The following is a 14,038-nucleotide window of genomic DNA, read 5'->3' on the forward strand; positions in this document are numbered from 1 at the left end:
ATTTTCACAGAGGCGAAACATATCATTATTGTATCGGAACTTGACTGTCTCACCGGTACAGGCCTTATTATGGCACAAAATATTGATTCAGCATATATCTGACTCTGAATATTAGAGGAAAGTCGAACATGAACATAATACTAGGTTCACAAAAAATGAAGGAATGCTTGTACCAAAACATAACAATAAATACGGACAGTGAAACCTGGAATACAACGTGCCCAAAATATTCAACATGTTAACAAGCAATATAAAAAAATGCGAATAACCTCAGAGATTCAGATATATGCTGAAAACATGGCTACTAAGCAGAGATACTCTGTATTAGGAATACTTTTGATTATGGCAGTGGTTGGTGATAAATATGAGGTATAAGTTGTATTGTAATTAGTCATAATATTATGAAAATATGTTATATTGTAATTAAACATCAACATCCGGTTGAAAAACTGCTTAATTGCGGTTTAATGGGATTGTACTTTGAAGAACCATAAATTAATTCACAATAAGTTGTCTGTTCCTCGATTTTCACCTAATTTCATTTGGGACATGATGTAAATAACACGTATTCATTATACGTTAAAAATACATAAATATTGATTGTAAAAACAATATCCCATTGACTGAAAACAATCAAACTCTCTACTACGGGTGCTCTAGAGAAAGTTTTTGTTTTTTGAAGAATCGGTCACTGAAGCGGACATCTGAGGTTATTTTTTTATCTAACTTTGACCTCGTTGATCAATGGTATCTTTATTCGTAAAAAATAGTTTATTGTTTACCAATTTAAAAAAAATTCTCGTTTATATCAATTTTACGAAGAAACAGGGCTGGCCCTATCCTGGCGCAATTGGAGCAGTTCGCTCCGGGCGTCGAGTGCTCAACCTAACACATCGCCTTTGATATTATTTTTGATAAATACCGCGCTACAAAAAAACACAAATCATCATTTTATTCATTACAGTGATATCCTGCTTTGGCTTGTACTAATTGAGACTGTTAGGGCAGTCAAAATTTAACTCGCGCCTGGCGCCGTTTGGTTCAGGGCTGGCCATGCAAAAATACATTCTATTTATTGTCATTTTTATTACAGGAAGCATTTATGTGGAGGCAGTTACCGTAAACGCGGATCTTGGACCCCGAGAAGATGAAGCGGGGCTTACTTATATGAAAATTGACATAGAACTGCCAGATGTAAAAGAGGAATGCTTAGAACGCTTTGGAAGAATTACCAAGGCAGCAGGTAAAACCAATTTTTCACTGTAAACTTGAACGATTCGGACTCTCCTATTTTTTTAACCTTTCTACGAACTTACTTCGCTTATTTACTCTAAGTTTAGAAAAAATGTGTTTAACTGAGTCATTTTCACCCATGTTATTTTTCAAATTTGTCGACAGATCTTCAGACGCATTTTGTCGAAAAAGGATTCACTCCTCCACATAGCAACTACTCCTCCTCTCCTAAGTCAAATTTTGCAATAAACGTACCCACCCATGAAAGAGAAAAATATTTTTACTGTACCGGTTGCCACTATTCATCTTCTAGAAAGGGTGATTTAAAGAGCCACATGGTTACTCACACGGGAGAAAAACCTTTTTCATGTTCCGCTTGCAACTATGCATGTTATAGAAAGGGTCAACTTAAGAGCCATATGATGAATCACAGTGGAGAAAAACCATTTTCATGTTCCGTGTGCAACTATGCGTGTTGTCGAAAGGGTCAGCTGAAGGGGCACATGCTGACTCACAGTAGAGAAAAACTTTTTTCATGTTCCGCTTGCAACTATGCATGTAAGCAAATGGTTTGACCCTGTTTCAAAACTCTGTTTAACCTACGCAGTTCATTTTATCATCCCATTCTTATGATAGTTGTCGGTAAGTACTAATACGTATATTCATCGGTATCCCTTTTGGTACCGGCAGTTATTCCGAATCAAACTGAGCGAACACCTTCTTTAATTTGGGCTAGGTACGTCATGCTAAAACTTTGGTGGGAAAAATGATAAAAAAGTCAATCTGACGTTTACTTATTTTTAGATCAGAGTTTCTGTGGAATAATTAAATTGGTACTTTGACTTGAGTTTACTAGAGTGAGCCAGCAACAGTCTAGGGTTTATATGCAGTAGCAATTGCTCACACTTTCTTCTTCTAATCCCAAATGTCCGATAGCAGAGACGTCAGTCACACTAATTTCCGTTGTTGATCATATCGCGCACTGAATAAATCAGTTGCGTACGGAAGACTTTTTAAACCCTTTTCTGAATAATAAGAACAACGTTGGCGTAGCCCGTTTTTGTAAATACGTCGCCCAATAATATTAGCGGATTACAGTTTTAAGTTTGCATTGATTTAAATACTCATATTTTAAAAATATGGAGTTCCGATATTCTGTTGAAAGCCGAATGGCGGATCTAATATAAGGTAATACTGTTTTATCTTTATATTTATATATTTAGTTGTAAATTTTATAATCTAATTATATTCTTGTTCCCTAAAATTGTGAACCAAGAATTGTAAACCAAATATTCAAAGGTTCCTTTATCACAATATTTAGTTTCAGGTACATTTGTTTGGGCTTGAACCAATCACAAATTGCTACCACAGAACAGTGCCATGGATCTACTTAATCCAGATACTGTTTCCATCAAGACGGAACCAGAGCCCCGGAAAGAAGGCGGAAGTGAAAAACCGTATACAGACATAGATATCGACCTACCAAATGTAAAGAAGGAATGTTTGCAACATGCGGAGAGAACTCGGTCAGCCAGTAAGTTGAATTTCACCTGTAAAAGTATGTAGGATGTCAAATTCGGAGGTTTGAAATTCATTTCCGTTTTGAAATGTTGTGCAGACAGGACATAAGGTTTCACCTTATCTTATTTTCGACATAATTGTTTATACATTTAAGATACCTAGATATTGATGGAAGAAAACATCATTCCATTAATAAAATAAACTTTAAAGTCTCTTTCGCAAATTCCTGCTTCTACGTGGTGAGTCAATGGTATCATCAATCTTTAATATTTATATTTAAATAGTATATATACATTTTACTGTACATCAATTATCAATATATGTATTGTTTGTGCAGGTAGAAATAATGTGGAGACAGTTACTTTCAAGGCTGATCTTGAACCCCGAGAAGACGCTCAAGGGAGATATCCTTACATGGAAATTGACGTAGACCTGCCAGATGTTAAAAAGGAATGCTTAGAACGATTTGAAATAACTACCCAGACATCAGGTAAAACCTGTTTTCTATGAAATATTTAACATTTCAAGCTATTCCTGGGTGTATTTACATTGTCTTCAAAATCAGGGAACCAGGGCCCCAGAAAGAAGGCGGAGGTGAAATGCCGTATACGGATATTGTTTACGACCTCTCAGATGTAAAGAAGGAATGCTTGCAATATGCGGGAGTTCTCGGACAGTCAGTTAGTTGCATTCCATACATATTAAATGTTAAATTTTAAATTCGGGTGTTCGGAATCCATGTCCGTTTGGAAATATCGTGTTAACAGGACATATTTACGTTCTGTTTGTTTATAAGTTTATTTATTTTTAAATGAACATTTGTAGAAAACTGCCAAATAACTACACTCTTACAACTTATATATCGGTCACGGTCATGATCAAGGTTACAAAGTTTCCATTGACTGAAAACAACCAAACTCCGTACTGAAGATTCTCAAGATTAAAAGATTTTTCCTTGAATCATGCATCTGACGATCTGAAACGGACATCTCAATTTATTATTTTTCTCAAAAATATGCAGTCTCTTCTCAAAATTCACGCTTTTCATTGTTTATAAAGGCGTTCTCAGTCGTTGAAAAATAATTTAAAGCTTTTAAATAAAAAATGCATTTTGTCGTTTATCTTGTACGTATTATTGATTTGTTTTTTCAGGTAGCGTTAATGTTGAGGCTGATACCATAAAGGCAGAACTTACGCCACGAGAAGAAGATAAGGGGGGTTTTCCTTATATGGAAATAGACATAGACCTGCCTGATCTTAAAAACGAATGCTTAGAACGCATTGAAACTATTACCCAGACAGCAAGTAAAACCGATTTTCCTAGTAATATTTAAAAAAATCTGAAAATAATGTAAATGATATCCATTTTTTGAGTATCCTATCATATTTATGAAGTAACTGCGCTTAACTATACTTAGTGTATCTAATTAGTCTTAACTGAGCCTTATTTAAAAAAGAAATTTTTCATTTTGTCTACAGAGCTGAAGATGCATCTCGCGGAAAAGCTATTCGTATCTCCCGATACTAACTACTCCTGTTCCGACTGCAACTATTCATGTTCTCAAAAGAGCGATTTAAAGAGCCACATGCCGTTTCACACTAAGGAAGTACACTTTACAAAAAGCACCTTAAAGAGCCACGTGCTGATTTACATTGGAGAAAAACGATTTTCATGTTCTGAATGCATCTATACATGTTCTCAAAAGGCCACTTTAAAGAGCCACATGCTGACCCACAGTGAAGTAAAACCTTTTTCATGTCCTGAGTGCAACTATACATGTTCTCAAAGGAGCAATTTAAAGAACCACATGCTGACTCACAGTGGAGTAAAACCTTTTTTATGTTCTGAGTGCAACTATACATGTTCTCTAAAGGGCAATTTAAAGCGACACATGCTCACTCACAGTGGAGAAAAAAGTTTTTCATGTTCTGAGTGCAATTATTCGTTTTCTCAAAAAAGCACTTTAAAGAGCCACATGTTGACTCACAGTGGAGTCAAACCTTTTTCATGTTCTGAGTGCAACTATATATGTTCTAAAAATGCCACTTTAAAGAGCCACATGCTGACTCACAGTGGAGTAAAACCTTTTTCATGTTCTGAGTGCAACTATACATGTTCTCAAAAGAGCAATTTAAAGAGCCACATGCTGACTCACAGTGGAGTAAAACCTTTTTCATGTTTTGAGTGCAACTATACATGTTCTCAAAAGATCAATTTAAAGAGCCACATGCTGACTCACAGTGGAGTAAAACCTTTTTCATGTTCCGTGTGCAATAATTCATTTTCTCAAAAGAGCGGTTTAAAGAGACACATACTTACTCACAGTGGAGTAAAAACTTTTTTGTGTTCTGAGTGCAACTATTCATGTTCTCTAAAGGGCAATTTAAAGCGACACATGCTCACTCACAGTGGAGAAAAAAGTTTTTCATGTTCTGAGTGCAATTATTCGTTTTCTCAAAAAAGCACTTTAAAGAGCCACATGTTGACTCACAGTGGAGTCAAACATTTTTCATGTTCTGAGTGCAACTATATATGTTCTAAAAAGGCCACTTTAACGAGCCACATGCTGACTCACAGTGGAGTAAAACCTTTTTCATGTTCTGAGTGCAACTGTACATGTTCTCAAAAGAGCAATTTAAAGAGCCACATGCTGACTCACAGTGGAATAAAACCTTTTTCATGTTCTGAGTGCAACTATACATGTTCTCAAAAGAGTAATTTAAAGAACCACATGCTGACACACAGTGGAATTAAACCTTTTTCATGTTCTGAGTGCGACTATACATGTTCTCGAATGGGCAATTTAAAGAGCCACATGCTGACACACATTGGAATTAAACGTTTTTCATGTTTCCAGTGTAATTAAACGTTTTTCATGTTTCCAGCGTAATAATTCATTTTCTCAAAAGAGCAATTTAAAGAGTCACATGCTTGTTCACAGTGGAGTAAAACTCTTGTTTATGTTCTGAGTGCAATTATTCATTTTCTCTAAAAGGCACTTTACAGAGCCAAATGCTGACTCACAGTGGAGAAAAACATTTTTTATGTACCCAGATTCACTATTTATCTTCTCGAAAAGGAGATTTGAAGAAACACACACATTAATTATTTGAATAAAGCAATTCAGAAATGTAAGACGTCTAAAAATAATCAACAATTACGTGAATACATTAAACTTTACTCGACACAATAAAAAAATGACACCTCTGAAAAGATGTATACGCACTTAATAAATTATTTAATCCACCCGCTCACTTACACTCTTTGTGTAAAATGATAATATAGATTAAGTCACTAAATTAAGACAAAAAAATGATTTTTTATGTTATACCTCACAAGAGCGTCCTTGTCTGTACAGTGTTAAGACAGGGGAACTATATCGTCATTTATTTTGGCAGCGTTAAGAGGCGGCTTAAGGTAGGGGCTGTAGGAAGGATTTAATTATATGAAGAAGAAAAAACAGATGCCGGAAACTCTTTTCACATGACTACAAAACTTAGTCGAAGAAACAACCCGTTCTCGTGGAGTCAACATAAAGTGTGAACGCGTGTTCTGATGTTAAACTAACTGAAATTTTCATTTTCTTACGCAAATAATCATACAATTACAAAAGTTCCTGCCTTTTTCCAATCGGCACTCAAAGCAACCACTTTTCATACATTAAAAAAATGTTATTTTTGTGTTGATGCTTTAATAATAAAACCTTCTGTTGTCACTGTATTATGCAGTAAAATATGTTTAATGTTAACGTCCATCGGGGCGTTTAAATTAAATTGATAAATACCTATCTACCTATTTCTCATCGTCACTCAAAGCAACTACTATTAATACATAAGTACCTACTTATTTCTAATCGGCACTCAAAGCAACCACTATTCAAACATACGCGCAACACTCCGTACACTTTTGGGAGCACAAGACAGGCAAACAAAATGTGGTGACCGTATAACACATAAAGATGACAACTCAACACAAATTTAAAAAGTGATGTAGAGCCATGAAAAGCGATGAATCAAAAACAAGGTTATAACAGGTTACTTATACGGATCAGAATCTCTTCAAATTATTCGAAATCCGGTTTAGAACGGGATTGCAGGCCCTTAATGAATGAATTGATGGTTTCCTGATAAGCTATTAGTAAAATACCAATGTATTATCAGATGTCAGAACACGTGTTCATAGAAATCGTTACATATTCGCATTTCATCATTATATATTATCAAGACGTACGCAAGTGCATAAGCACGTGTTCCGATATATTAAAACTAAAGCATTTGTCGAAGGATTTTTGCTGTTTTTCCATCGAGTCGTGTTTTATTAAATATTTTCGCTTAATTATTTTCTTTTTTTAATACATGGTGGGGCAAAAGTAATCAACCAATGTTCTTTTGCTGTATTTTTTTTTGTTTATGTTAAACTTTGGTACTGCTTATTATTCCGCGTTCTTGCGAAGTAAACCGATTCATGTCTTGTCGATTCGTACTCTGTGTTTGTTGACTTCACAAATGTCAAAACCGAATTGACATTTGGCGCCATTTTCAAAAGTTATAGCGTTTTCCAATAGGGTGATTACTTTTGCCACACCCGGTATTAGCGCGCTCCCTCTAATATTCGTACTTGCATGTCTCCCTTTCCAACCATCTTTGAACGCTTACTAATATACAGTTTTTGTAGGTATATGGATTCAGGTGTGATGGTCAGTAATATTATTTGTTGATATTATTGTTTGTAATTTGTCGGTATCTTTTGTGTTACACCATATGAGATCTATAAAAAATGGACGTTGTCCCGTCATTTCTCTAGAATACATTTTTATTCATAATATAAAATTCATTTCGGACATAAAATTAATGAAATCAGTTTTTATTTCGTTATTATTTTCGTTTGATATGTTAATGTTAAAATTGGCAATTATTTTTATGTTTTTGTAAATTCTTTTTTGAAAAAATAATGTGTCTGAATTCATGCATAAAAGTATATTCGTTAAATCCGTGTGTTCGGTAAATGGCGATAATATTAAAACATTTTTTATTTACACATAGATTAAAATGTAGGCAATTAACTCGGTGCATAGGTACTTCTTCCACTGTGATGTTTTAATAACACGATTTCACAAATACAACAATACCACTGTTTATGTATATCGCACAAGACGTTAAAAAGTAGCTATAATTCTGAATACAAAATTATTGTTCTCACTGGCGAATGCTTCGGTTAACTCGGCTTTGGAACGAACTGCCGGCCTCTGTGTTTCCTCCCTCCTACAACATGGGACTCTTCAAGACCCATGTTCACTCCTTCCTCTCCACAAAAAGACCCTCCACACAGCATCCCCAAAGATGACATAGGCCCTGAGGGAAATTATTTTCTTCAGGGCCTCCTGTGTGGAGTTAATATAAAAAAATAAAAATAAAAAAAAAACATCCGTTTTATGATTTAGCAAATGAATTAATTGTAGAAATTGATTAAAGTTTTGTTTTAATAATCTGATATTTAAATTGAGAATGAATTTGGTATTTTATCTACGATTTTATTACAATAAATTACAGTGGGACAAATATATTCCAAAATATGAATAGTTTTATCCAGTTCCTTAGTGAAAGTGCAATGTCTCAATTTGATATATAATATTTTTATATCTATTACTGTAGGTACATGCAGATACAAAAGTGCACTGTCTCAGTTTGACAAATTGCTGCCTTAATGCTTGTATTTTCAATAGACCATTTGGAAAATTTTACAGGAGATGTTTTTTTTTGTATTTATAGGCAAATTCTAAAAAATTCTCGATTGTGGTAATTTCGTTTTATACATAATGTGTAACAGGAAATGTTTAGAGATCATTTTTCGAAAATTGAAGCTATAATATGCCCATATTATGACTTAACCCTAGAGTGGGCGCGTCTCTCCGTAAAACGTTAGTGGAAGCGTGGGGAGCATTTTGCCGCTCGTTTTTGTGGACTATTTTAAGTAAGAATACTGCAATTTAGTTAATTTATTTTTTGAGGATTTAAGTAAAACACAAATAAAGAATTATAAATCGACATATTTACTGAACTCTGTTCAAAGGAACTTTGGTTATCAGTCGACTTTATAAAATTTAACATTTTAATTTACTTTTTTAAGTTATTCTACATTATACTTCTATAATATTTATAAAAATGGAAAAAAAAACCACATTAAATATTTTCTAAATCTACAGGATATGCTTTGACGAAAAAGTCTTCACATAAGTATGTGCCAATGTTCATTGCACAGCAATTTTGAGCATCTGCAACACCCTTTTTTCGTGTGCCTATTTTTCTTTGAAGGATATATACTGCATTTGCCTTCCTTCTTTGAAGATGATGTTTGTTCTATACCTAACGAACAAAGCGAGCAATTTGGTTCCTCAGGAATATTTAAAGTGTCTCTAAAAGACCTTGCGATCATATATGGCTTAACCAGGACCATCGCAATCTCCTCAAGTACTGTCAGCGTAGCATCAAGTGTTCAGTATTGGCTTTGTAAATTATTTGGCTATTTAAACCGGCAATATTCATAATTGAAAAAAACAACATCATTGGACTCATTTACGTAAATATGAATTTTATTGAAAATTCTAGCATGCTTCTGGACACGTATGATACACTGAAATAAAAGAGCTTTCTTAGTTTTTACAATAAAAGTAACATAAGTTATAGTGTACATTTAAACTTTGTAAATAAACAACTCTTATTTACTCTTAGCATAATATAATGTCCAATTGCTATAGACTTGCGATTATAATGATACGTAATAGAACATTCACCTTTTCATTATATCCACAACACTGTAATTTATTGGTGAACTAAGAGTGTCTGACTACTTATTAGTTTCTGTATATAGAAGTACCTACTATAATACTCACAAGTAATTCTTATATTTAGTTTTAAGTATCACTTGTATTTTTCACAATAAGTGAATAATTTTCATTTTGAGAATATAAATGTATTAAACCGTAAATAATATAGAGCACATTTTTTTCTTCTGTGAGTAGGCGCGCAGTGAGCAAATCGCCGCCGGACGACACTTGATGGTATAGGTAACGCAACGAAAGAAGGAAGCAATAAAAATGCTTAGAATTGATGTATTGGTCTATCTGTGTGAACGTCAAGCGCCGCCCACTAACGCGATAAGGCTCTCTGTCTTGCTTACGCTCACTTATTGTAACTAGTTAGAAGAGAGGCAAGTTTTAACAATACCGTTACGGGGTATACTTACGGGGTGTCCTATTCATTCAGTTCGTAATTTGATTTAAACATACGTGCACCTACATATCGCAAGTGAAATAATTACCAATTTTTGAATTTGAAATAATAAATAGTTTTCATCATTTTAATTCGAATTAGTAGATTTACAGAGTGTTTTTAAAGTGTGCAAGTGAATATTTATTACGACATCATGGAGTCCTGTTACAAAACGGGACGTGGCAAATCACTGAATGGACAAAGTCGTGAAATTTTATTCCGCGTGTTTAATTATTTTATGCATCATATAAAAAACGGTGGTCAATTTTTAAGCATGACTGACTTATATGATTTGACGTCTAAGGCAACTGGAGTATCGCAGACTAGTATTCGACGTATCGTAACTGGAGTGGCAAAGGAAGCAGAAACACAACCGTCATCATCGTCAACTCAACGACCAACCTTCAGCACACCAGGGAAGAAACGACGCAGACTATCAACCAAATCAGATGTAGATGATTTCGATAAGGAAGTTATTAGAAGATGTGTGTATGATTTTCATTTAGTTCATAAGTCTTTGCCAACGATGAAAAAGATTCATAGAGTTCTGAAAGGGGACATCGACTACGCAGGGTGTATAACTACGTTAAGGAAAGTTGTTCACAATTTGGGTTTTCGATGGAGAAAAACAGAAACAAACCGAAAGTTGCCTATTGAAAAAAATGATATCCGACTTAAACGTACCACATATCTCACTAAATTAGAAGAATATAGGAATGACGGACTTCCAATTGTGTATTCTGATGAAACATACATTCATAGTACACATACAACACCGCGTGCGTGGACTGACAACTCCAATAAAGGAGCTAAAGTTCCTGTGTCTAAAGGCAAACGTCTAATAATACTTCATGCATGCAGTGAAAATGGTTTTGTACCCAACGCACTGTTAACATTTAAATCTGATCAGAGGACTGGCGACTACCATGGTGCTATGAATTCTGCCAATTACAGAAAATGGATCACGGAAAAGGTTTTGCCAAATCTGGAACCAAAATCTGTGCTTGTTATAGACAATGCGTCATACCACAATGAATAATGCGAAAGGATCCCGATATCAAGTTCAAGAAAAGGAGTTATGCTGACCTGGTTGGAAAAGCATGGAATACCGTATCCGATTAAAAACACAATACCAATATTGTATGATATTATTAAGCTCCACAAGATACGAGTCAAGAAATACATTCTGGACCAATTGCTGGAAAAGCATGGTCACTCAGTATTGCGTCTGCCACCATACCACCCGGAACTGAACCCAATCGAACTCTGTTGGGGAATAATAAAAGGACGCGTAGCTGTCAGGAATGTTACTTTTACGGTGGATTCCGTCCAGACTTTACTTGGAGAAGAAGTTGTCGCAATTAATGCCCAGACATTCAAAGACATTTTTAGAAAGGTCAAGGAACAAGAGGATAAATACGAAAAATTAGAACCCAAGATCGATACTTACACTGATGAATTCACAATACATCTTGGGGAATCAGATGAAGATACCTCCGTTGGATCATCTTTGGGATCTTCAATCAGTGGGGAAATAAGTGGTATAGGTGAACTTTTAGATGATTCTGAGTAATGTGCTAAAGGTCCAGTGGGATAGTTTTTATCGTAAATTATTGATATTATCTCACTGTTCTTAAAAATTTTGTTGCTTATATTTTCATTTCATTTATATACTTTTTATCTCCATCATAACTTTATTTATACTATTTTTTTCTCATGTTAAAGTATTTTATCATGTTAATATGTACTGCCTTTATTATTTATGTAAAAGCCCTCTGGGCGCAAAACAAAATAAATAAAGAAACAACTAACAAATTAATGTTCTCCAAAACGAGCTTGAAAAAAAAATCATTTGTCATATACTTGGTTTATAAATGTGTAAAATCTACTACTTAAGAAATTCTAAAAATTATAGTACTTTATTTAAAATTAAATATCTAGTCATATAAACATTGGGAACTCATATGTCATAAATATATTGGTTTATAAATGTGTACATTCTAATTATACAATTATAAATGTTCTCTAAAAAATGGTATGGAAAGAATCTCCTACTTATGATCTCACTGAAGAAACCACTCATTCACTCTGAATGCAATTATTGATGTTTTCCGAAATGACCCTGTAAAAAAAATCACATCTTTGCGATTCTTTCAAAGACATAAAGAAACCATCCCTTCGTTAAAATAGATAAATAAATTTTCTAGGAAACGATAAAATTTTGGAAATGTGGGTTAATTATACTTCTAGGAAATATATCAAATTAACATTAAACATGCTTTGTAAAATAAATATTTCTGGTCAGAATAATAATTATTCCCCGAAAAACAATTAGGTATAAATTCCAATTGCCGTAATTTCCGTGAATTAGGGTCATTATCGATGGAAGTTTGTTATGTACAGCATTCTTACATAAATGACTAAGAATTGTTAGCAATACCATTGTCTTTTTTAAGAATACCTACCCATTTGAATTCAATCCTGAAAATTATCACATTAGTTTAGAAAAAAAAATGATAAACTTCAATATTTCAATAACGATGTCGTAAAACAAAATAAGTTTTATGTGACCGACTTCAACACGCTTTGGCTTAGGACGGGTTGTTTCGGAGAACTCGAACAATTCTTCAAATTTCAAAGTTAATTTTCAAGTTCTGTGAAAGATATTTTTAAGTTCTGTTTTTATTTCAGTTCTGTCAAGCAACTAGCCTATAATGATATAATAACAGAATTTGAATAGGACTTTCACAGAACCCGTAAATGAACGTTGAAATTTGATGAATTGTTCAAATTCTCCGAAACAACCCGTCCTTAGAGTTCTCAATTGTGAAATAATCATCAATTGTTTTTTTTTTCAATCTTAAATCGAAACACGCTGCATGTAAGTTTTGCATCTGTGTGAGTACTGTGATGAAGCCAACTTAACTTGCGAGACCTATAACAACTTCCTTGTCAAGCAGCCCCCCGCGTACCGATGGCGTCCAATCTTTCGGCACGGGTTGCGAACGATAGCGGGGGCAGCTACTAAGAAGCGCAAAGTTTACGCGCAATAGATTTAAGAATTATCAACGGTTTTTTGCAGAGGGTGGCAAAATGCTCATAGCACGCCCACTCTAGGGTTAAAGGTGAACGATGAAATGGCTTGAAAATGACGATGATTATTTTTGATATATTTGATATATAACATATCGTCTCAAAATTGAACAATTCGGCTCCCATAAGTTTGAGGTATTTTTTGTTCAATTAGCCATTTAGTGGTAAATTGTAAGTACAGGGTGATTTTCAGATTTCAAACACTTTACTTTTATCTTAGGTAGTGGTTGACTTAAAGTATTATTTTCAAAGATACAAACAGCGCCCGTGAGGTGATTTTTTACAAAAACTGCTCTATATAAATCATTAAAATATTATGTAAGTTTGAAAACAACGAGAAAGTACAAAGATACCTACCGCTAATATACTACTTACGGTTGTCGGTGCATGCGTGATGTCAAATATTCTTACATAGTACGTATTACGACCTCCGTGTCCATGGGGTAACGCTCTTGTCTAGAGATCCGGAGGTCGCGGGTTCAAACCCCGGCGTGCGTAAGTAAAGTTTATTTGATTCATTTGTGTGATTTCACAAATTATTCATTTAAAATAACATATAGTTTATTTGCGGCATGTTCCAGAGAGGAAGATATGGTGTAAATACCACTATCAGAATTGAAATGGCTTTAGCCGTGTTTGGTGACCAGATCTGAATAGGTACATACTTACCTTATCTCCTCTCCTTCCCCCTTCTTCCTTTCCTTCTCCTCTCCATCTCCTTCCCCTCCGCACTACCTTCAACCTCACAATATACTAATATACCCCATTTGTGGATACCCCACTGGCTCCAGATGGTTGGGAGCAGTTGAGACAGTGTGCGGTATTCCATTAAAAAAAATCCTGACTGCTGTGTAAAATTATTCAAGTTCATTTTCAGTTGAAAATTGGAACTGATCAGTAGGTATTAAATCTAATAAATTAA

The 14,038-nt window shown here is 34.4% G+C and overlaps 1 pseudogene; it reads left to right on the plus strand.

Moving 5' to 3' along the window:
- Nucleotides 1–10,957: 10,957 nt before the first annotated feature.
- On the plus strand, nt 10,958–11,596 carry LOC149415830 (uncharacterized; annotated as a pseudogene).
- The last annotated feature ends 2,442 nt before the right edge of the window (nt 11,597–14,038 follow it).

Source organism: Hesperophylax consimilis, chromosome 17 (assembly GCF_061612785.1).
Source record: "Hesperophylax consimilis isolate HC1 chromosome 17, BYU_Hcon_1.0, whole genome shotgun sequence".
Classification (NCBI taxonomy): domain Eukaryota; kingdom Metazoa; phylum Arthropoda; class Insecta; order Trichoptera; family Limnephilidae; genus Hesperophylax; species Hesperophylax consimilis.